Raw genomic sequence first — 23,840 nt, 5'->3', positions numbered from 1 at the left:
TTGCCAATAAAATAAAGGTTCCTTTTTTAAAAAACAAATGAAAGGACAACACTACATAAGGGGGTTTGCTCTTTGGGAAGGTTATTGTTTGCTGATGTGATTAAACGTAGGAAATTTATATACCTATTGTATGACAGTTGCTCAAGCTAAAGTCTTATGTAACATGTAACATCTGGACTCTGTTTGTGGTAATAATTTTTCCCATTGTAAAAGGCCATGTTGCACAAGGTAGGTGTTTTGGGTTTTAATTTAGGGATGTGACACCAATTATGGATTTGAACTTCAAATGTGTTCGAACATAATTAAGTAAAGGAAGATATCGCGGCACATCTTCGTGGTAAAGTTGTATGTCATATACCTTGCGCCATTTGGCTCTATGCATGCTACCCTGCTTGCTAAAACCTACTTCTACTAGCAAAGTCAAATATTTTTCAAAACACTTTTGGGTTTGACATGGTCTTTGCGCTTGCTCAAACATAAAGATATTGAAAAAATGCAAATATTTTCAACGAGCCCGCGGTATCAAATTGGACTCTGCGCCATTTGGCTCAGAGATAAATTAAAATGTGTGTACATCTCATTATAGACAATAGTATTCATTCTTTTTTTATTAAAGGGGTAAATTTGGTCATCATATGTCCTTGCCCATTACTAAACCAACTAAAACATGAATTTCGTTTTCAACGCGCATATGGATTCAATAGATCTGTGCGTCATATGTCCTTGCAAAATGTTAACTATTTTCATCGACAACATGGTTTTAGCAGGTCTTTGTTGGATGGAAAGTAAATCCATGCATGCAGACAAATCCGAAATCAAAAGAGGTAAGAAATCGCACCGGTCGGCGGCTGAGGAAACGCCTCTGTCACCCAGTTGAGGAACCGAGAAAGAAAGGAGGGGATAGAGAGTCTCCACTGGATCCGCCCCCTGCCGCTTCATATTCAGCTCCTCACGGGCCACAGGCATCGCTCTACGTGGGCTGAGCTAAATAACATATGGACTATCCTAATCCCTCCTGATCCCTATATCTCCGTATATGCACAACAAAGACATGTTTTTTTCTTAGGTTTCTTATCTTGTTTCCTCTTTTTTTGCAGGAAAAAGATGCACGACCAGGTTTCTCATGATGATAACCATGTTTTCTGTTGGAAATATGCCCTAGAGGCAATAATAAAAGTATTATTATATTTCAATGTTCATGATAAATGTCTTTTATTCATGCTATAACTGTATTATCCGGAAATCGTAATACACGTGTGAATACTTAGACCACAATACGTCCCTGGTGAGCCTCTAGTTGACCAGCTCGTTGTGATCAACAGATAGTCATGGTTTCCTGACTATGGACATTGGATGTCGTTGATAACGGGATCACATCATTAGGAGAATGATGTGATGGACAAGACCCAATCCTAAGCATAGCATAAAAGATCGTGTAGTTCGTTTTGCTAGAGCTTTGCCAGTGTCAAGTATCTCTTCCTTCGACCATGAGATCGTGTAACTCCCGGATACCATAAGAGTGCCTTGGGTGTATCAAACGTCACAACGTAACTGGGTGACTATAAAGGTGCATTACAGGTATCTCCGTAAGTATCTGTTGGGTTGACACGGATCGAGACTGGGATTTGTCACTCCGTATGACGGAGAGGTATCTCTGGGCCCACTCGGTAATGCATCATCATTATGAGCTCAATGTGACCAAGGTGTTGGACACGGGATCATGCATTACGGTACGAGTAAAGTGACTTGCCGGTAACGAGACTGAACAAGGTATTGGGATACCGACGATCGAGTCTCGGGCAAGTAACGTACCGATTGACAAAGGGAATTGCATACAGGGTTTGATCGAATCCTCGACATAGTGGTTCATCCGATGAAAACATCGAGGAGCATGTGGGAGCCATCATGGGTATCCAGATCCCGCTGTTGGTTATTGACTAAGAGCGTCTCGGTCATGTCTGCATGTCTCCCGAACCCGTAGGGTCTACACACTTAAGGTTCGGTGACGCTAGGGTTATTAGGAAGACTAGTATGTGACTACCGAATGTTGTTCGGAGTCCCGGATGGGATCCTGGACGTCACGAGGAGATCCGGATTGGTCCGGAGGTAAAGATTTATATATGGGAAGTTGTCAAACGGACACCGGGAAGTTTCAGGGTCATACCGGTATTGTACCGGGGCCACCGGAAGGGTTCCGGGGGTCCACCGGGAGGGGCCACCCCTCCCGGGGGGCCACATGGGCTGCGTGGGGCAGGGAGCCAGTCCCTGGTGGGCTGGCCGCACCCCCCTCCCTTTGGCCCATGCGCCTAGGGTTGAGGGGGAACCCTAGAGGGGGCGCCCCCCTTGGCTTGGGGGGCAAGCCACCCTCTCCCCTCTCCCCTAGGCCGCCGCACCCCCCCTAGATGGGTTCTAGGGGGCCGGCCCCCTTCTCCCTTCCCCCTATAAATAGAGGGGTGAGGGGAGGGCAGCCGCACCACCCTCCAAGGCGCAGCCCTCCCCTCCCCAACACCTCTCCTCCTCCGTTGTGTGCTTGGCGAAGCCCTGTCGGAGTACTGCCTCTCCACCATCACCACGCCGTCGTGCTGCCGGTGGAGCTGTCTTCCTCAACCTCTCCTTCCCCCTTGCTGGATCAAGAAGGAGGAGACGTCTCCCGTCCCGTACGTGTGTTGAACGCGGAGGTGCTGTCCGTTCAGCACTTGGTCATCGGTGATTCGAATCACGTCGAGTACGACTACATCATCACCTTGCAAGCTTCCGCACGCGATCTACAAGTGGTATGTAGATGCAAACTCTCTCCCTTGACTCATTGCTTAGATGAACTCATAGATGGATCTTGGTGAAACCGTAGGAAAAATTTTAATTTTCTGCAACGTTCCCCAACAGTGGCATCATGAGCTAGGTCTATGCGTAGTTCTCTTTGCACGAGTAGAACACAATTTTGTTGTGGGCGTGGATTTTGTCATCTTACTTGCCTCTACTAGTCTTTTCTTGCTCAACGGTATTGTGGGATGAAGCGGCCCGGACCAACCTTACACGTACGCTTACGTGAGACCGGTTCCACCGACTGACATGCACTAGTTGCATAAGGTGGCTGGCGGGTGTCTGTCTCTCCCACTTTAGTTGGAGCGGAATCGATGAACAGGGCCCTTATGAAGGGTAAATAGAAGTTGACAAAATCACGTTGTGGTGATTCGTAGGTAAGAAAACGTTCTTGCTAGAACCCAATTGCAGCCACGTAAAAGATGCAACAACAATTAGAGGACGTCTAACTTGTTTTTGCAGCGATTGATCATGTGATGTGATATGGCCAGAAGTTGTGATGAATGATGAATTGTGATGTATGAGATCATGTTCTTTGTAATAGGATTCACGACTTGCATGTCGATGAGTATGACAACCGGCAGGAGCCATAGGAGTTGTCTTTATTTTTTGTATGACATGCGTGTCATTGAATAACGTCATGTAAACTACTTTACTTTATTGCTAAACGTTAGTCATAGAAGTAGAAGTAGTCGTTGGCGTGACAACTTCATGAAGACACGATGATGGAGATCATGATGATGGAGATCATGGTGTCAAGCCGGTGACAAGATGATCATGGAGCCCCGAAGATGAAGATCAATGGAGCTATATGATATTGGCCATATCATGTCACAACTATATAATTGCATGTGATGTTTATTATGTTTATGCATCTTGTTTACTTAGGACGACGGTAGTAAATAAGATGATCCCTTACAAAAATTTCAAGAAGTGTTCTCCCCTAACTGTGCACCGTTGCTACAGTCCGTCGCTTCTAAGCACCACGTGATGATCGGGTGTGATGGATTTTACGTTCACATACAACGGGTGTAAGACAGTTTTACACAGCGAAAACACTTAGGGTTAACTTGACGAGCCTAGCATGTGCAGACATGGCCTCGGAACACGGAGACCGAAAGGTCGAACACGAATCGTATGGAAGATACGATCAACATGAGAATGTTCACCGATGATGACTAGTCCGTCTCACGTGATGATCGGACACGGGCTAGTCGACTCGGATCGTGTAACACTTAGATGACTAGAGGGATGTCTAATCTAAGTGGGAGTTCATAATTTGATTAGAACTTTATTATCATGAACTTAGTCTAAAACCTTTGCAAATATGTCTTGTAGATCAATGGCCAACGCTAATGTCAACATGAACTTCAACGCGTTCCTAGAGAAAACCAAGCTGAAAGATGATGGCAGCAACTATACGGACTGGGTCCGGAACCTGAGGATCATCCTCATAGCTGCCAGGAAACAATATGTCCTAGAAGGACTGCTAGGTGACACTCCCGTCCCAGAGAACCAAGACATTATGAATGCTTGGCAGTCTCGTGCTGATGATTACTCCCTCGTTCAGTGCGGCATGCTTTACAGCTTAGAACCGGTGCTCCAAAAGCGTTTTGAGCACCACGGAGCATATGAGATGTTCGAAGAGCTGAAACTAGTTTTTCAAGCTCATGCCCGGGTCGAGAGATATGATGTCTCCGACAAGTTCTACAGTTGTAAGATGGAGGAAAACAGTTCTGTCAGTGAGCACATCCTGAAGATGTCTGGGTTGCACAACCGTATGACCCAGCTGAACATTAACCTCCCAGATGAGGCGGTCATTGACAGAATCCTCCAGTCGCTCCCACCAAGCTACAAGAGCTTTGTGATGAACTACAACATGCAGGGGATGGAAAAGACCATTCCTGAAGTGTTCACGATGCTGAAGTCAGCAGAGGCTGAAATCAAGAAAGAACATCAAGTGTTGATGGTCAATAAGACCACTAAGTTCAAGAAGGGCAAGGGTAAGAAGAACTTCAAGAAGGACGGCAAAGATGTTGCCGCGCCTGGTAAGCCAGTTACCGGGAAGAAGTCAAAGAATGGACCTAAGCCTGAGACTGAGTGCTTTTATTGCAAAGGGAAGGGTCACTGGAAGCGGAACTGCCCCAAATACTTAGCGGATAAGAAGGCCGGCAACACCAAAGGTATATTTGATATACATGTGATTGATGTGTACCTTACCAGTACTCGTAGTAACTCCTGGGTATTTGATACCGGTGCCGTTGCTCATATTTGTAACTCACAGCAGGAGCTGCGGAATAAACGGAGACTGGCGAAGGACGAGGTGACGATGCGCGTCGGGAATGGTTCCAGAGTCGATGTGATCGCCGTCGGCACGATGCCTCTACATTTACCTACGGGATTAGTTTTGAACCTTAATAATTGTTATTTAGTGCCAAGTTTGAGCATGAACATTGTATCTGGATCTCGTTTAATACGAGATGGCTACTCATTTAAGTCTGAGAATAATGGTTGTTCGATTTATATGAGAGATATGTTTTATGGTCATGCTCCGATGGTCAATGGTTTATTCTTAATGAATCTTGAGCGTAATATTACACATGTTCATAGTGTAGATGCCAAAAGATTTAAAGTTGATAACGATAGTCCCACATACTTGTGGCACTGCCGCCTTGGTCACATTGGTGTCAAGCGCATGAAGAAGCTCCATGCCGATGGACTTTTAGAGTCTCTTGATTATGAATCGTTTGACACGTGCGAACCATGCCTTTTGGGCAAAATGACCAAGACTCCGTTCTCCGGAACAATGGAGCGAGCAACCAACTTGTTGGAAATCATACATACCGATGTGTGTGGTCCAATGAGCGTTGAGGCTCGCGGAGGATATCGTTATGTTCTCACTCTCACTGATGACTTGAGTAGATATGGGTATGTCTACTTAATGAAACACAAGTCTGAGACCTTCGAAAAGTTCAAGGAATTTCAGAATGAGGTAGAGAATCAACGTGACCGAAAGATAAAATTCTTACGATCAGATCGTGGAGGAGAATACTTAAGTCACGAATTTGGTACACACTTAAGGAAATGTGGAATCGTTTCACAGCTCACGCCGCCTGGAACACCTCAGCGAAACGGTGTGTCCGAACGTCGTAATCGCACCCTATTGGATATGGTGCGGTCTATGATGTCTCTTACCGATTTACCGCTATCATTTTGGGGATACGCTCTAGAGACAGCTACATTCACTTTAAATAGGGCACCGTCTAAATCCGTTGAGACGACACCGTATGAATTATGGTTTGGAAAGAAACCTAAGCTGTCATTTCTAAAAGTTTGGGGATGCGATGCTTATGTCAAGAAACTTCAACCTGAAAAGCTCGAACCCAAGTCGGAAAAATGCGTATTCATAGGATACCCTAAGGAAACTGTAGGGTATACCTTCTACTTAAGATCCGAAGGCAAGATCTTTGTTGCCAAGAACGGATGCTTTCTGGAAAAAGAGTTTCTCTCGAAAGAAGTAAGTGGGAGGAAAGTAGAACTCGATGAAGTACTACCTCTTGAGCGGGAAAGTGGCGCAGCGGAGGAAACCGTTCCTGTGATGCCCACACCAACTGAAGAGGAAAACAATGATGATGATCAAGGTACTTCGGATCAAGTTACTGCTGAACTTCGTAGGTCCACAAGGACACGTTCCGCACCAGAGTGGTACGGCAACCCTGTCCTGGAAATCATGTTGTTAGACAACAATGAACCTTCGAACTATGAAGAAGCGATGGCGGGCCCGGATTCCAACAAATGGCTTGAAGCCATGAAATCCGAGATAGAATCCATGTATGAAAACAAAGTATGGACTTTGACAGACTTGCCCGATGATCGGCGAGCGATAGAAAACAAATGGATCTTTAAGAAGAAGACGGACGCGGATGGTAATGTTACCATCTATAAGGCTCGACTTGTCGCTAAGGGTTATCGACAAGTTCAAGGGATTGACTACGACGAGACTTTCTCTCCCGTATCGAAGCTGAAGTCCGTCCGAATCATGTTAGCAATTGCCGCATACTATGATTATGAGATATGGCAAATGGACGTCAAAACGGCATTCCTTAACGGACATCTTAAGGAAGAACTGTATATGATGCAGCCGGAAGGTTTTGTCGATCCTCGGAACGCTAACAAAGTATGCAAGCTCCAGCGATCCATTTATGGACTGGTGCAAGCATCTCGGAGTTGGAACATTCGCTTTGATGAGATGATCAAAGCGTTTGGGTTTATGCAGACTTATGGAGAAGCCTGCGTTTACAAGAAAGTGAGTGGGAGCTCTGTAGCATTTCTCATATTATATGTAGATGACATACTCTTGATGGGAAATAATATAGAATTTCTGGACAGCATTAAGGCCTACTTGAATAAGTGTTTTTCAATGAAGGACCTTGGAGAAGCTGCTTATATATTAGGCATCAAGATCTATAGAGATAGATTGAGACGCCTCATAGGTCTTTCACAAAGCACATACCTTGATAAGATTTTGAAGAGGTTCAAAATGGATCAGTCCAAGAAGGGGTTCTTGCCTATGTTACAAGGTGTGAGATTGAGCTCGGCTCAGTCACCGACCACGGCAAAAGATAAAGAAGAGATGAGTGTCATCCCCTATGCTTCAGCCATAGGATCTATTATGTATGCCATGCTGTGTACCAGACCCGATGTAAACCTTGCCGTAAGTTTGGTAGCAAGATACCAAAGTAATCCCGGCAAGGAACACTGGACAGCGGTCAAGAATATCCTGAAGTACCTGAAAAGGACGAAGGACATGTTTCTCGTTTATGGAAGAGACGAAGAGCTCGTCGTAAAGGGTTACGTCGACGCTAGCTTCGACTCAGATCTGGATGACTCTAAGTCACAAACCGGATACGTGTATATGTTGAATGGTGGAGCAGTAAGCTGGTGCAGCTGCAAGCAGAGCGTCGTGGCGGGATCTACGTGTGAAGCGGAGTACATGGCAGCCTCGGAGGCGGCGCATGAAGCGATTTGGGTGAAGGAGTTCATCACCGACCTAGGAGTCATACCCAATGCGTCGGGGCCGATCAAACTCTTCTGTGACAACACTGGTGCTATTGCCCTCGCCAAGGAGCCCAGGTTTCACAAGAAGACCAGGCACATCAAGCGTCGTTTCAACTCCATCCGTGAAAATGTTCAAGATGGAGACATAGAGATTTGCAAAGTGCACACGGATCTGAATGTCGCAGATCCACTGACTAAACCTCTCTCGCGTGCAAAACATGATCAACACCAGAACTCTATGGGTGTTCGATTCATCACAATGTAACTAGATTGGTGACTCTAGTGCAAGTGGGAGACTGTTGGAAATATGCCCTAGAGGCAATAATAAAAGTATTATTATATTTCAATGTTCATGATAAATGTCTTTTATTCATGCTATAACTGTATTATCCGGAAATCGTAATACACGTGTGAATACTTAGACCACAATATGTCCCTGGTGAGCCTCTAGTTGACCAGCTCGTTGTGATCAACAGATAGTCATGGTTTCCTGACTATGGACATTGGATGTTGTTGATAACGGGATCACATCATTAGGAGAATGATGTGATGGACAAGACCCAATCCTAAGCATAGCATAAAAGATCGTGTAGTTCGTTTTGCTAGAGCTTTGCCAGTGTCAAGTATCTCTTCCTTCGACCATGAGATCGTGTAACTCCCGGATACCGTAAGAGTGCCTTGGGTGTATCAAACGTCACAACGTAACTGGGTGACTATAAAGGTGCATTACAGGTATCTCAGAAAGTATCTGTTGGGTTGACACGGATCGAGACTGGGATTTGTCACTCCGTATGACGGAGAAGTATCTCTGGGCCCACTCGGTAATGCATCATCATTATGAGCTCAATGTGACCAAGGTGTTGGACACGGGATCATGCATTACGGTACGAGTAAAGTGACTTGCCGGTAACGAGACTGAACAAGGTATTGGGATACCGACGATCGAGTCTCGGGCAAGTAACGTACCGATTGACAAAGGGAATTGCATACGGGGTTTGATCGAATCCTCGACATAGTGGTTCATCCAATGACAACATCGAGGAGCATGTGGGAGCCATCATGGGTATCCAGATCCCGCTGTTGGTTATTGACTAAGAGCGTCTCGGTCATGTCTGCATGTCTCCCGAACCCGTAGGGTCTACACACTTAAGGTTCGGTGACGCTAGGGTTATTAGGAAGACTAGTATGTGACTACCGAATGTTGTTCGGAGTCCCGGATGGGATCCTGGACGTCACGAGGAGATCCGGATTGGTCCGGAGGTAAAGATTTATATATGGGAAGTTGTCAAACGGACACCGGGAAGTTTCGGGGTCATACCGGTATTGTACCGGGGCCACCGGAAGGGTTCCGGGGGTCCACCGGGAGGGGCCACCCCTCCCGGGGGGCCACATGGGCTGCGTGGGGCAGGGAGCCAGCCCCTGGTGGGCTGGCCGCACCCCCCTCCCTTGGGCCCATGCGCCTAGGGTTGAGGGGGAACCCTAGAGGGGGCGCCCCCCTTGGCTTGGGGGGCAAGCCACCCTCTCCCCTCTCCCCTAGGCCGCCGCACCCCCCCTAGATGGGTTCTAGGGGGCCGGCCCCCTTCTCCCTTCCCCCTATAAATAGAGGGGTGAGGGGAGGGCAGCCGCACCACCGTCCAAGGCGCAACCCTCCCCTCCCCAACACCTCTCCTCCTCCGTTGTGTGCTTGGCGAAGCCCTGTCGGAGTACTGCCTCTCCACCATCACCACGCCGTCGTGCTGCCGGTGGAGCTGTCTTCCTCAACCTCTCCTTCCCCCTTGCTGGATCAAGAAGGAGGAGACGTCTCCCGTCCCGTACGTGTGTTGAACGCGGAGGTGCTGTCCGTTCAGCACTTGGTCATCGGTGATTCGAATCACGTCGAGTACGACTACATCATCACCTTGCAAGCTTCCGCACGCGATCTACAAGTGGTATGTAGATGCAAACTCTCTCCCTTGACTCGTTGCTTAGATTAACTCATAGATGGATCTTGGTGAAACCGTAGGAAAAATTTTAATTTTCTGCAACGTTCCCCAACATTTTCAAACTAGGCATGTTCATGTCACAGAAATATCTTCTTTTTCCAAACCCATTGCGAAAAAATACAACCATGCCAACTTTACTCTCTCATCATACTGGCCATATTTTCAAACTGAACATATTCATATTATGTAAAGTTTCCCTTTTTCCAGACTATTATTTAACAACGTAATAAACATGTTTAAAAAATAGCATGATTTAGTTGAAGGTTCTTGCAGCATGAAACTATTTTCATTGACAACATGTCTTCAGCAGGTCTCTGCGCCATTTGGCGCAACGGTTCAACTAGTTCATATAGTAGTTGCCCTTAGCTAAGCCCGTTAGCTCAACCTTCACCATGTATCTATTGTCCTTTGTATGCAAGTTCTACCTTTGGTTTTGATAGTACTATACGACATTAACCTTTGTTCTCTGCTTTCTATGCTAACATGTTGCAGCAGAAAATCAAATCAAAGTTGTTATGTCTCCAACGTATCTATATTTTTTGATTATTCCATACTATTATATTATCCATCTTGGATGTTCTATATGCATTATTACGCTATTATATATTATTTTTGAGACTAACCTATTAACCTAGTGCCTAGTGCCAGTTGTTGTTTTATCCTTGTTTTTGTATTTTTACAGAAAATCAATACCACATGGACTACAAATGGAACGAAACTTTTTGATGATTTCTTTTGGACAAGAAGACACCCATGAACACTACACCACGACACTCGAAACATCGTCAAACAATGTGTCGGCATAAGTCACCTAAGGCGACACATTTAGTGTCGGCAAAGACTTTTGCTGAAAGAAAGGAGTTGTCGCCTATAGTCCTACCAGGAAAGGTCTTTCCCGACGGATAAATCTTTGCCGACAAATACTATGATAGGCTTGGTGAGGTCTACGCCGACAAACATTTTTACGCCGATAGACATTGTTATGCCAATAGATCATCTGACAGTGTGCTATGCCAATAGATACTATGACACCCATTGTTATGCCGACAATTCATCTGTTAGCATGCTATGCCGACAAATAGTGTGACGCTCAATAGTTTTGCCGACACATTTGTTGCCAGTGTTCTACGTTTCAGCACAAATGCAATGCACCATATTTTAAAATGAAATTACATTCATAATATTCAATTTATGTTCAGTGTGCAATACATATACAAACAAAACACTCTTAGATTCATCACAAGATACCCTTGATTAATACATTCATTCAAGCATATATACAAGATTCATTAGTTTGCTACACTCATGTCAACTTCCACCAATAAGAAAATAAGTAAGTTAACATAAAAGATGTGATCTATTAAAAAATATGATGGCTAAGCTCCTAAGAGACCCAATTGTTCGATCACTTGAATACTACAAAATATTAAGGAAGAACCAAATCTCTTCGATCACCGAGCTGACATCAACTTCCATATCCACAAAATGTGTCAAACTTATTATGAACAAAATAGATCATCAGAACATCTTGTATCAACTTGTGGACGTGCCATTGTGGCTGCAAAAGAACTTACATGTTTGGGCAATCTTAGAAATGGGAATAGTTTGGTTACAGAAGATATTCTTAACAAAGCATCAACAAAAGTTAGGCTAGCAACTAGCATATCACATGCCTTACTAGAAAAATTATTCACTCATTGACTCAGATCTGTCCCAAGGAAAATCAAATAAGTTTCTTATCGTAACTTTACAAATTTGTATTTGAAGTTCTCAACCAGCAAATAATCAGATATGCACTTGTACATGTACCGGCAGTCATATATGTGGTAGTAGGAAGTGCACTTGGTGAAAAAAAGCCATTTCGATGATCATATGCTTGCACATGCATCTTGGCTCAACAGATGCACTCTAGTTAGGCATTGTCTAGTGTGAGTAATTGCTAGGATGATCTTTAGACAATTTATAATAAAATCATGCCTGCCAGTTACTATGTGCTCCGAGTTCATTTATAGTCCATTTAATTGCTACACACGCTCAATTCATTTACAAGCCACTAAACAATACACGGACATAGCATAACTATTCATATCCATTAGTAAGCAAATCTGTTTTAGAATCTAAACTCAAATGAATCTGTTTAGAAAAATGTAAGGAAGAGACCTAAATGGTGTTACATGATCCATCACGACAGGAAAGAACAAATGGTTAGAGCTTGCACGACTGTAAGAAAGGACATCCAACCATCATTTGAGCTAAGAAGTTGCCCTTGAAATGTTACAAACATAGTAGCACAATCATGCATAACATGGTTATATAGACATTTTCACCATTTAAGGGAGGACAACATAGTTCACGCAGGAAAAAGACAAGGATGGCTAGAAAACTAGTACCTTGTTCATTACTTGCTTTTACCCTAAAGGACCTTATATAACACATGATTTATCACATCTTAGGGCTAGCATATAACCAATGAGTCTTTTCAGTTTCAGATGTCTACACTACAATTATTCTAATTTTGTAACATATGTAAAGATTGAAGTATAAGAAAGTGCCCAATAGAACACCTTCCAAATTGATTACTTTATGATATTACATGCAAATGCATTAGAGATCAGATGTAACCTGTTGTTCAAATGTCATTAAGAAACACATGGTATTAAGAGGAGCATAGCAAGTTCATGCAGAGAGATTTGTGCAGATGATATTCAGATAGATAGGCTATATAAAAGAAGTTACATAGTGAACAAGGTAAAATAGGTTGGCAACTTGGCATATACCAACTTTTATCAAAAAAGAATGAAATGCAGTTGTTAAACATGTCGTTTATACTGACGTGACTAGAGAAAATTATGCGCACCATTTTAAGGCGAATATCTAAGAATCATAAAATAAATGGGACACATTGCTAGTAGTAAAACAAAAGTCTCATATATGCATAGTGCATGGATGCCTCAGTTGGAACAAGGCATGAATCAAGTTTGGTGCACAATCAATATTTACAATGAGCAAGCGGATCAAATAGATCCTTAAAGAACAGGACCTTACACCTAAATATATATAAAGAAGTCCGCGAGCAATGTTGATGTGCATGTTTACTGATGAAACCTTGTTATGAAGCTGTATTTGGTCTGGACACACCGTGAGAAGGAAGATGTTCCCATGACATGGTTTATGATGTGATGTTGTTCGATGAACTTGATGATGCCATTCGTAGGACTGTTCATCTCGGTCACCAGCATTTCAGCTTGCATCTATAAGTTATTTTTTGTTTCTTTTTGTGAATCGACGAGAAGTGAATATATGCAGTATGATTTTCATAATGGAATTGGTTAAGATGACATTGAGAGAAGATGCACAAAAATGGACGTAGTGATTCAAAAGCGTGTTCATTCCCTCCTCCTCGGTCTTCCAGTATGCCTTGAGATCCTTCTAAAGCTGGCTTGGATCAACCTTTCATAATCTTGCGGCACGAGAGTTGAGTCCATTAGTTGATGTATAGATAGATAGAAGCACGTGACTAAAATTCTGAAAGAGAAGTAGCATCAATACAAGTAGTGCAAAAGACAAAAAACTTTTAATTGGTGTATCAGTAATTACTTTGTTGTGCAAATTAATTGGCAGAGTGATGAGGCATGACTACCATGGATACGACCAAAAAAATTGCATACATGTATATTTGTGAGCTAATTTATAATGCAAACTATGCAATAGTTAATTTATGTCACCCAGGTCAAAAATACTTCACAGACTTTTGTGGCATGTCCAGGTGTGGGACATTTGTACAATCCACATATGAAGATAAGGAAAAAAGAAAAGTTTAGGTGTTGTTGAAAAAGTCCTCTCACGTCAGTTTTGGGCCAAAAGAAGATAGAGTCCAAGTCTCTCACATTCTGGATTCAGATTCGGACTGCACAGACATACCTGACTCAAAATGCCAAGAACTCTTTCATACAGACTCTGAATTGGGTGATTTCGTACTCTTTCCAACCCAATTGGATTCACCTTCAAATTCGTCCGGAGTGTTGGGATATCAACGAAACAATCTGAAGCTGCAACAGAATCTGAGTTAAACTACAAGTCCAAAGGTAATGCATCACCTCCACCTGGGCCCATGGGCCTTGTACGACCTAGGGTTAGTTTTAGGCTACCTTGGGAAGTCCTCCCACCTCCTTGGCCGCCACCCCTTGCTCCTATATAAGTAGATCCATCTAGTAGCTTCTTCCTTAGGATTTGTTTAGTTAAAAGTTAGCCAACGCAACTTCATGTACTTTGTTTATGTCCAACGACCAGACCAAGACTGCTTTCAGATCCAAACCATTATCAATACTTCATCCATAGTCACAATATTCAGATTGCTTCATCGTATTCTTGCTTGTTCTTCGATTGCTTGTAGGAAAAGACCTTCGTGGTTAGGTTGATCATGCCCGGCGTGATCAATAACCTCTCAGAGTTGGTTTAGTGATTGCTAAGGTGCAACGTCGTGCACATTTTTAGTCAAATCATAAAAGTCATCTTGACCAAAATCATCTCATTGAAAGATCGGGACACTCCGCTTCAAACAAGTGGTTTCAGTTTTCAGGTTGCTTGGTGAGAATTCCAGTTATCCATAGATTAGATCTATTTTCTAACATAATGTCCAAAAAAGGCCACAAAAATAGGGTTAGTTAATCATATCCGAACCAATCTGAGCCTTCGCATAATCTTTTTAGTTTTTTGCTTTGTTGAATTGCAGTTACATCGTCGTGTCGAGTTGCTGGTCTTAGTGTCTAGTTTCTTTAGAGTTTTGAGTTCTGTTCACATTAGTCATGCCGCAGCTGCATCATTATCCCTTCCGCTTTCCACCACCTCCATCCATCAATTTCCACCACGTGTCACCCATCGTTCAATGCCATAATCATAGTTGAGCACGTTCACATCTTCGCTTGATCCAATCTACATCTTGCATAGTTCGTTTCGAAAAGAGATAGAAAAAAAGACAGAGAAAAAAATAAAAAAAGTCAGAGAAAAAAAAGAGAGAGAAGAAAAAAAACTAATTTTGGATCTATCTAGACTCAGTCTCGTACTTGAATGTGGATTGGAATCTGTTTTGCGCATTGTTCAGTAAAGCAGACATATCTTCCTCATACAAAGTCCATTTTCGATCCACAAGTACTCAAATTCAAGCTATCGACAAGCTGCATCTGAATAGTTATAGAAGCAAGTTCAATATTTGGCACCTCGAAATCTTCTTAGAAATAGGTCTTTTTCCCATCTGAAGTTCACGAACATAGCTTGTTACTATTTTTCAAGCTAGTTTTAGAATTTTTTGACTCCTCATATGAACTCAAAATTGTGTGATTCTTTTTGCATTGGAAAGCTTGAGCCAGTATCATTCCGTAGAAAAATTATCATAAAATTGGGAAAATCTTTTTTACAGGAAAGTAGGAGATAGAGTTGTTGGTATATCCTGCTTGGCAGTTCTTTCTGATCATTATCTTTACTGCCATTATGATCTTCACTTATATCTTGCTGTCGAGAGCTACTTCATATCCTTTATTGATGCTAGTTGTGCTATGCTGTGACCTCATTAGTGTTCTAGGCTCGCGTCTCTAGTCCGGTCTAGCGTAGGACCAGTAGAGTAGCGTCATTGAGCGTTTATTCAATATTGCATCTCTGAATTGTTTATTGCTAATATTTTGCTACCATATATAAAGCCAATCCATCTCCACATATTTGTACACCATTTATACGTACGTTCCCCTGGCAATCACTTTTCTCAATATTTGAAGTTATTTGACACTGCTGGTTGCCTATCACCACCTGCTGCTTGGTAAGAACTTCTAATATATTGATATTTGCTTTACTGTGAGCGCTTTACCACCACATCCTAGTAGTTCATAGGAACATTATTCTTGAATTTTGTTCCTTATTTCTACTAATCATGATAGGTTCTGGAGGTAGAAGTTCTTGGACGACGGATACATCTCCACCATCATGAGAGGTGGGACAACACACACAAGCACATGGTCAGGTTATCTCTTTACCGTCATTTGAGGGTAGATTTAATCCTGCTATTTATCTAGTTTGGGAGCTTGGAGTAGAACAAGTTTTTAGTCACCATGATTTAGCTGAACTTGAGAGAGTACGAGCTGTCACTAGAGCATTTACTATTTTTTCTTCTATTTGGTGGCGTGTACATTGTAAGAAAACCATTGATAACAAACCCACAACTTGGAAAGATTTGAAAGTTGTAATGAGACAACAATGTTTCCTCCTTACTATCATTGTGAATTGCTTCACAAATTGGAACAACTAAAACAAGGCAGTACCACTGTTCATGCTTACTACCAAGAGTTCAAATCTTATATGCATCATTGTGACATAGAAGAATCTGAGGATGATACAATGAATAGATTTTTTGGTGGTTTGAACCATGATATCTGTGCAAGATTTTGGTATATTCCTCGTTGCATTACTGGTATGTATGTTAGTGCTTGTACCTTTGATAGACAGATACATGTGGATGCATTGGGTGACTACAGCAACTACTATTCCAGTTCATGCTCACCACCATCGGTTGCTTCCTCCACCGTTGCACCTACTAGAGCAGCCACACCTCAGATTGAGAGTGCGACATCATCTCAAGAGTATGCTACATTGTCATTGTCCGTACCTACATCAGCTACGTTTTTGCGGCAAGATAACAATAAAGGTATTGATGACATAATTTCACATGAGAATGATGCATGTCTAGTTAACTTGAATACATCATGTGTTGAGTTACCTATTGATTTGAGCATACCACCTAGTTTAGAGAATTGTGTTATTGTCATGAATGCGTCATGTGTTCAAACAACTGAAATACCAACAATTTTGAGTGCACACATTGAATTAACTGTTGATGCAAAAGAACCAATGTTTAATCATTTTGCTATGACTTCTAATATTTGTGATGATTCTATGTCCAATAACTTGTTGTATGTTTGCTTATTTAGCATGTTGTATAGCATGTAAATTTGATGCAAGTAAGGTTTATTCACCAATGTTGGGATGGTTTAATGATGAACATTGTCAACGTTTTGAAATGAATAAGAGCTTCACTTATATATGCAAACTGATTTGCAATATTTCCATGCCTTCTACTTCTTGTGATAATATATTTGCTTTAGATTTTATGAACTATGAAAGTTACTCATGTATACATGTGTCATAATTGCAAAAACCAAGGGAAGTAAAAATGGATGACATATACATATACAACATGTACACCTTGGCTCTTTTGTTACCCACATTTCCGATTAAGCAACACATTGGACGACTTTGTTTTCAAGAAGGGAGGATGTAGAGGACATTAATATCTTGGATACGACCAAAAATATTGCACACATGTATATTTGTGAGGTGATTTCTAATGCAAACTATGCAATAATTAATTTATGTCATCCAGGACAAAAATAGTTCACAGACTTTTGTTCCATGTCTAATTGCAGGTGTATGGGACATTTGTACAGTCCACATATGAAGATAAGGAAAAAAGAGAAGTTTAGGTGTTGTTCAAAAAGTCATATCACGTCACTTTTGGGCCAAGAGAAGATAGAGTCCAAGTCTCTCACTTTCTGGATTCAGATCCGGACTGCATAGACATACCTGACTCAAAATGCCAAGAACTCTTTCATACAGACTCTAAATTGGGTGATTTCATGCTCTTTCCATCCCAATTGGATTCACCTTCAAATTCGTCCGGAGCGTTGAGATATCGATGAAACAATCTGACGCTGCAATAGATTTCGAGTTAAACTACAAGTCCAAAGGTGTTGCATCACCTCCACTTGGGCCGATGAGCATTGTATGACCTAGGGTTAGTTTTAGCATGCCTTGGGATGTCCTCCCACCTCCTTGGCTGCCACCCCACCTCCTTGGCGCTGCAATATGATAAGTAGATCCATCTAGTAGCTTTTTCTTTGGGATTTGTTTAGTTAAAAGTTAGCCAACGCAACTTCGTGTACTTTGTTTGTGTCCAACCACCAGACCAAGACCGCTTCAGATCCCCACCATTATCAATACTTCATCCATATTCACAATATTCAGATTGCTTTATCATATTCTTGCTCGTTCTTTCATTGCTTGTAGGAATAGACCTTCAAGGTCAGATTGATCATGCTCCGGCGTGATCAATAACCTCTCAGAGTTGGTTTAGCGATTGGTAAGGCGCAACGTCATGCTTGTTTGTAGTCGGATCGTCAAAGACATCTCCACCAAATCAATAGTTATCATCTCATCAAAATATCGAGACACCCCGCCTCCCCACCATTATCAATACTTCATCCATATTCGCAATATTCAGATTCCTTTATCATATTCTTGCTTGTTCTTCGATTGCTTGCAGGAATAGACCTTTGTGGTCAGGTTGATCATGCTCCAGCATGATCAATAACCTCTCAGAGTTGGTTTAGCGATTGCTAAGGCGCAACATGGTGCATGTTTGTAGTCGGATCGTCAAAGTCATCTCCATGAAATCGATAGTTATCATCTCATGAAAGATCAAGACACCCCGCCTCTATCATAGAGTTTTGAGATTTTATGGGTCAGGATTCTATGGGTGGGTTGATGGACATGTAGCAGCACAAAAAAACAAGGCAACATTAGCCCCTCCCTCATCAGTCTCGCGCTCGGAGGAATGGAACTCGCGATAGCCACATTAACAACATATCCGGTGACCCTGCTAGATCCGGTTGGAGGAGTGGAGCATGGAGACGACAACGCACATGGAGGAGGGGATGAGGATGAATGCCATGGAGTATAATTCAAATAAGACACACCATGTACACCTTGCTAGAGAAGAGCATAAATCGTTGTGACATGGTGACTAGGCAAATTAGATAAGTATAACGGGTTGCCTTCATAGAAAATTAGAGAGGTTGATCACAATCGCCTAGCATATATGTTTGTACCATTCTTTAATAGTATCCATGTACAAATCAGCCAAGCACCACTCACGAAAGACATGGCCTTATCCAGCGGCACAGACGAGTTATAGGTTCGTCCTGTCATGGAAGTTCAAAATAAGCAAACAACAGAGATAAGACAAGCTATTGTAGGAAAATATATTTGGCTACAACATAAAAAATATATCATTTCAGGTTTAGATGTTTGTACTGTAATTATTTTAAATTTGCAACATGAGCGAAGTTTCAAGTGTAAGTTTTTTAGAACTACAAGTAATGGTAAACAATATGTTTCATTCAAAAATAGGGTTAATGATGGAATAATTAAGATGACCATTTGCACAAATAGGGAAAGGTCAATCAATAAGTTCAGTATGTTCCTATCAATATTGAGAATATTCCATGAATACATGATAAGAAAAAGTAATATCCAATGTTGCTTAATGAATACTATTCTGACCTCATGTCGTTTACCAAGCTTAAGAGGCCTCTTTGATGGTGAGTAGGATAGTCGCCTGGTCATGATTTGGTGTTGGTAAACAACCAGATGTATGGTCTCAACCACCAGTTGTTCTTGAGGGAAGATCATCCTCATCTTTGGTAATGTTCGTGTTGCTTATGCCACGTGGAGTTTTCGCTCTATACATAGATTCAATTGAAGACGTTGTAGAGATGATATTATTCAGTTCAACGCTAAACCAGGAAGATCTCATGGGCAATATCACATAATCATGAGAAATCACATAAAAGAATAACCCATGATTAACCTTACCTACAGGATGCAACGGTTGGATTCAAAAAAGGGCATGATAAGGGGGGATTGGGGAGCCATCACCGGAGGTGGAAGAGGGACAACTGGGTGGCAACTCAGGAGGCAAGGGGGTTATGTGCCTCCTTGGATGTGGACTGAAGCACCACGGGGTGGAAGGAAGCATCAGGGGCACTAACGGTAGTCGGAGAAGCAAGGGGAGAAGTTGTTGCTTCTCTGACCACCGTTAAGCTTCAGGGGCACTAATGTCACAAAAGAGCTTCGGGTTGGTCGTTGCTTCACCTACTCACCGATATCGGGTGGCTACGTGGAACTGTCGGTGATGGAGGCGCAACGGTGCGACTGAATCGGCAGACGCTGCGTCAGTTGCCGGATGAGATGGCAAGGGGCGTCACCTCAAGCTGCTCGTGGTGGGGCTGCATCATGGGCTGGACAGGAGCTTCGGGTCGCATGGGCGATGGTGGTACGTGCAGCGGCATGATCGAATCGACGGAGATGAAGGGTGGCGGTGGCTGGTGGGTGATTTAGGTTTAGATTTGTGTTTAGAGGAGCGCGGTGACATGGAAAATATCTGGGATTTGGGCCTCTCGCATGCTCGGTTGTACCCTCTCAATATTTGGGTCATGTCCCATGCATGGAAACTAGTGGGCTGGATGTGAGAAACACTGCTACCTCTTGAGCTTGCGTTGGTTTTTCCCTTGAAGAGGAAAGAGTGATGCGGCAAAGTAGCGTAAGTATTTCCTCAGTTTGAGAAACAAGGTATCAATACAGTAGGAGACAACGCACAATTCATCGAATACCTGCACAAACAATCAACAACTTGCACCCGACGCGATAAAGGGGTTGTCAATCCCTTCACGGTCACTTGCAAAAGTGAGATCTAATAGAGATAGATAAACGATAAAGTAAATATTTTTGGTATTTTTGGTTATAGATCGGAAAGTTAAAGATTGCAAAATAGTAGATTGGAAATTAGTATGATGTAAAAGAGATTCAATATAATGGAAAAGAGACCCGGGGGCCATAGGTTTCACTAGTGGCTTCTCTCAAGATAGCAAATATTACGGTGGGTGAACAAATTACTGCCGAGCAATTGACAGAAGAGCGCAAAGTTATGATGAATTTAGTACAATGATCATGAACATAGCCATCAGGTCCGTGTTAAGTAGACTAAAACAGTTCTGCATCTACTACTATTACTCCACACATCGACCGACTCCTGCCTGCAGCTAGAGTATTAAGTTTGTAAAGAACAGAGTAATGCAAGCTGACATGATGTAGAGGAATTAACTCAAGCAATATGATGAAAACCCCATCTTTTTATCCTCGATAGCAACAATATAATACGTGCCTTGCTGCCCCTACTGTCACTTGGAAAGGACACCACAACATTGAACCCAAAGCTAAGCACTTCTCCCATTGCAAGAAAGATCAATCTAGTAGGCCAAACTAAACCGATAATTTGAAGAGATTTGCAAATATATCAAATCATGCATATAAGAATTCAGAGAAGAACCAAATAATATTCATAGATAATCTGATCATAAATCCATAATTCATGGGATCTTGTCAAACACACCGCAAAATAATATTACATTGGATAGATCTTAAAGAACATCGAGGAGAACATGGTATTGATAATCAAAGAGAGAGAAGAAGCCATCTAGCTACTAGCTATGGACCCGTAGGTCTGTGGTAAACTACTCACGCATCATCAGAGAGGCAATGGTGTTGACGTAAAAGCCCTCCGTGATTGAATCCCCCTCCGGAAGGACGCCGAAAAAGGCCCCTAGATGGGATCTCACGGGTACAGAAGGTTGCGGCGGTGGAAAAGTGGTTTTGTGGCTCCCCTCGATGATTTTAAGGTATAAGAGAATATATAGGCGAAGGAGCTAGGTCAGGAGACCCACGAGGGGACCCACGAGGTAGGGGGCACGCTCTCCTGCCTCGTGGTCGCCTCGTTGCGTCTCCGACTTCATCTCGAAGTCTTTTGGTTTCCTTCTGGTCCCACAAAGATCATCATGAAAGTTTCATTCCGTTTCGACTCCGTTTGGTATTCCTTTTCCGCGAAACTCTAAAATAGGTAAAAAAAGCAGAAACTGGGACTGGGCTCTCGGTTAATTGGTTAGTCCCAAAAATAATATAAAATAGCATATAAATGCCTATTAAACATCCAAAACAGATAATATAATAGCATGGAACAATCAAAAATTATAGATACGTTGGAGACGTATCAAGCATCCCCAAGCTTAATTCCTGCTCGTCCTCGAGTAGGTTAACTATAAAAACAGAATTTTTGATGTGGAAGATAAAAACAGAATTTTTGATGTGGAATGCTACCTAACATATTTATCCATGTAATTTTCTTTATTGTGGCATGAATGTTCAGATCCGAAAGATTCAAGACAAAAGTTCAATATTGACAAAAAACAATAATACTTCAAGCATACTAAAAAAGCAATTATGTCTTCTCCAAATAACATGGCCAAAGAAAGCTTATCCCTACAAAATCATATAGTTTGGCTACACTCCATCTTCGTCACACAAAATAATCAAATCATGCACAATCCCGGTTTCAGCCAAACAATTGTTTCATACTTTAGTATTCTCAAACTTTTTCAACTTTCACGCAATACATGAGCGTGAGCCATGGACATAGACCTATAGGTGGAATAGAATTGTGGTTGTGGAGAAGACAAAAAAAGGAGATAGTCTCACATCAACTAGGCGTATCAATGGGCTATGTAGATGCCCATCAATAGATATCAATGTGAGTGAGTAGGGATTGCCATGCAACAGATGCACTAGAGCTATAAGTGTATGAAAGCTCAAAAAAAGAAACTAAGTGAGTGTTCATCCAATTTGCTTGCTCATGAAGACCTAGGGAATTTGAGGAAGCCCATCGTTCGAATATATAAGCCAAGTTCTATAATGAAAAATTCCCACTAGTATATGAAAGTGACAAAATAAGAGACTATCTATCATGAAGATCATGGTGCTACTTCGAAGCACAAGTGTGGAAAAAGGATAGTAACATTGCCCCGTCTCTTTTTTCTCTCATTTGTTTCTTCTCTTTTTTTAGATTGGCTTCTTTGGCCTCTTTTTTTTGTTTCCTCACATGGTACAATGTTCTAATAATGATGATCATCACACTTCTATTTACTTACAACTCGAAAAATTACAACTCGATACTTAGAAAAAAAATATGACTCTATGTGAATGACTCCAGCGGTGTACCGGGATGTGCAATGAATCAAGAGTGACATGTATGAAAGAGTTATGAATGGTGGCTTTGCCACAAATACGATGTCAACTACATGATCATGCAAAGCAATATGACAATGATGAAGCGTGTCATAATAAACGAAACAGTGGAAAGTTGCATGGCAATATATCTCGGAATGGCTATGGAAATGCCATAATAGGTAGGTATGCTGGCTGTTTTGAGGAAGGTAAATGGTGGGTGTATGGTACCTGCCGAAAGTTGCGCGGCACAAGAGAGGATAGCAATGGTGGAAGGGTGAGAGTGCGTATAATCCATGGACTCAACATTATTCATAAAGAACTCACATACTTATTATAAAAATCTACAAGTCATCAAAACCAAGCACTACGCGCATGCTCCTAGGGGACGGGTTTGTAGGAGTTAACCATCGCGCGATCCTGACCTCCACACAAAGGATGACGATCAAAGAGATACCTCATGCTTCAAATTTGTTACACAACGGTCACTATAAGTGCATGCTAAGGGACTTACAAAACTTAACACAAGTATTTCTCAAATTCACAATTAATCCACTGTCATGACTCCAATATCACCATCTTCATATCTCAAAACAATCATAAAGAATCAAACTTCTCGTAGTATTCAATGCACTTTATATGAAAGTTTTTATTTTATCCCTCTTGGAAGCCCATCATATTAGGACTCGTTTTAAAACCCAAGCAAATTACCATGCTGTTCTAAAAGACTCTCAAAATAATAAAGTGAAGCATGAAAGTTCAACAATTTCTATAAAATAAAGCCACCTCCGTGCTCTAAAAAGATATAAGTGAAGTACTAGACCAATATTGCCTAGCTCAAAAGATATAAGTGAAGGACATAGAGTATTCTAATAAATTATGATTCATGCGTGTCTCTCCCAAAAGGTATGTACAGAAAGGATGATTATGGTAAACAAAAAGCAAAGACTCAAATTATACAAGACGCTCCAAGCAAAACACATATCATGTGGTGAAGAGAAATATAGCCTCAAGTAAAGTTACCGATAGACGAAGACGAAAGAG

Source organism: Triticum aestivum, chromosome 3B, assembly GCF_018294505.1.
Source record: "Triticum aestivum cultivar Chinese Spring chromosome 3B, IWGSC CS RefSeq v2.1, whole genome shotgun sequence".
In the NCBI taxonomy this organism is placed as follows: Eukaryota; Viridiplantae; Streptophyta; class Magnoliopsida; order Poales; family Poaceae; genus Triticum; species Triticum aestivum.
Note: the sequence above shows the minus strand (reverse complement) of the source record.